The following is a 2,557-nucleotide window of genomic DNA, read 5'->3' on the forward strand; positions in this document are numbered from 1 at the left end:
ATCAGCCCTAAAACCTCCGTATATATAGGTGGGAGGGAGAGGACCTTGCCTTGGGGCTCAAGGATCCCCAAGGGGGTCGGCCGAGTCCAAGGGGGAAGGTCCCCCCCCCCAAACCGAGTTGGACTTGGTTTGGTGGGAGGGAGTCCTTCCTTCCGTTCCCACCTCCTCTTTTTTTTTCTTTTCTCCTTCATTTTCTTCTCTAGGCGCATAGGGCCCTCTTAGGCTGTCCCACCAGCCCACTAAGGGCTGGTGTGCCACCCTCAAGGCCTATGGGCTTCCCCGGGGTGGGTTGCCCCCCCCCCCCCCGGTGAACTCCCGGAACCCATTCGTCATTCCCGGTACATTCCCGGTAACTCCGAAAAACCTTCCGGTAATCAAATGAGGTCATCCTATATATCAATCTTCGTTTCCGGACCATTCCGGAAACCCTCGTGACGTCCGTGATCTCATCCGGGACTCCAAACAACATTCGGTAACCAACCATATAACTCAAATACGCATAAAACAACGTCGAACCTTAAGTGTGCAGACCCTGCGGGTTCGAGAACTATGTAGACATGACCCGAGAGACTCCTCGGTCAATATCCAATAGCGGGACCTGGATGCCCATATTGGATCCTACATATTCTACGAAGATCTTATCGTTTGAACCTCAGTGCCAAGGATTCATATAATCCCGTATGTCATTCCCTTTGTCCTTCGGTATGTTACTTGCCCGAGATTCGATCGTCAGTATCCGTATACCTATTTCAATCTCGTTTACCGGCAAGTCTCTTTACTCGTTCCGTAATACAAGATCCCGCAACTTACACTAAGTTACATTGCTTGCAAGGCTTGTGTGTGATGTTGTATTACCGAGTGGGCCCCGAGATACCTCTCCGTTCACACGGAGTGACAAATCCCAGTCTTGATCCATACTAACTCAACTAACACCTTCGGAGATACCTGTAGAGCATCTTTATAGTCACCCAGTTACGTTGCGACGTTTGATACACACAGAGCATTCCTCCGGTGTCAGTGAGTTATATGATCTCATGGTCATAGGAATAAATTGTTGGAATTATGCCCTAGAGGCAATAATAAATGTATAGTTATTATTATAATTCCTGTATCAAGATAATAGTTTATTATCCATGCTATAATTGTATTGAATGAAGACTCATTTACATGTGTGGATACATAGACAAAACACCGTCCCTAGCATGCCTCTAGTTGGCTAGCCAGTTGATCGATGATAGTCAGTGTCTTCTGATTATGAACAAGGTGTTGTTGCTTGATAACTGGATCACGTCATTGGGAGAATCACGTGATGGACTAGACCCAAACTAATAGACGTAGCATGTTGATCGTGTCATTTTGTTGCTACTGTTTTCTGCGTGTCAAGTATTTATTCCTATGACCATGAGATCATATAACTCACTGACACCGGAGGAATGCTTTGTGTGTATCAAACGTCGCAACGTAACTGGGTGACTATAAAGATGCTCTACAGGTATCTCCGAAGGTGTTAGTTGAGTTAGTATGGATCAAGACTGGGATTTGTCACTCCGTGTGACGGAGAGGTATCTCGGGGCCCACTCGGTAATACAACATCGCACATAAGCCTTGCAAGCAATGTAACTTAGTGTAAGTTGCGGGATCTTGTATCACGGAACGAGTAAAGAGACTTGCCGGTAAACGAGATTGAAATAGGTATGCGGATACTGACGATCGAATCTCGGGCAAGTAACCTAACGAAGGACAAAGGGAATGACATACGGGATTATACGAATCCTTGGCACTGAGGTTCAAACGATAAGATCTTCGTAGAATATGTAGGATCCAATATGGGCATCCAGGTCCCGCTATTGGATATTGACCGAGGAGTCTCTCGGGTCATGTCTACATAGTTCTCGAACCCGCAGGGTCTGCACACTTAAGGTTCGACGTTGTTTTATGCGTATTTGAGTTATATGGTTGGTTACCGAATGTTGTTCGGAGTCCCGGATGAGATCACGGACGTCACGAGGGTTTCCGGAATGGTCCGGAAACGAAGATTGATATATAGGATGACCTCATTTGATTACCGGAAGGTTTTCGGAGTTGCCGGGAATGTACCGGGAATGACGAATGGGTTCCGGGAGTTCACCGGAGGGGGGGCAACCCACTCCGGGGAAGCCCATAGGTATTTGTGGGGGTCACACCAGCCCTTAGTGGGCTGGTGGGACAGCCCACCAAATCCTATGCGCCAAGGAAGAAAAATCAAAGGAAGAAAAAAAAAGAGGAAGAAGTGGGAAGGGGGAAGGACTCCCTCCCACCAAACCAAGTAGGACTCGGTTTGGGGGGGAGAGTCCTCCCCCCTGGCTCGGCCGACCCCTTGGGGTTCCCTTGGACCCCAAGGCAAGGTCCCCCTCCCTCCTCCTATATATATGGGGCTTTTAGGGCAGATTTGAGACGACTTTCTCACGGCTGCCCGACCACATACTTCCATAGTTTTTCCTCTAGATCGCGTTTCTGCGGAGCTCGGGCGGAGCCCTGCTGAGACGAGATCATCGCCAACCTCCGGAGCGCCGTCACG

Source organism: Hordeum vulgare, chromosome 3H, assembly GCF_904849725.1.
Source record: "Hordeum vulgare subsp. vulgare chromosome 3H, MorexV3_pseudomolecules_assembly, whole genome shotgun sequence".
Taxonomy (NCBI): Eukaryota; Viridiplantae; Streptophyta; class Magnoliopsida; order Poales; family Poaceae; genus Hordeum; species Hordeum vulgare.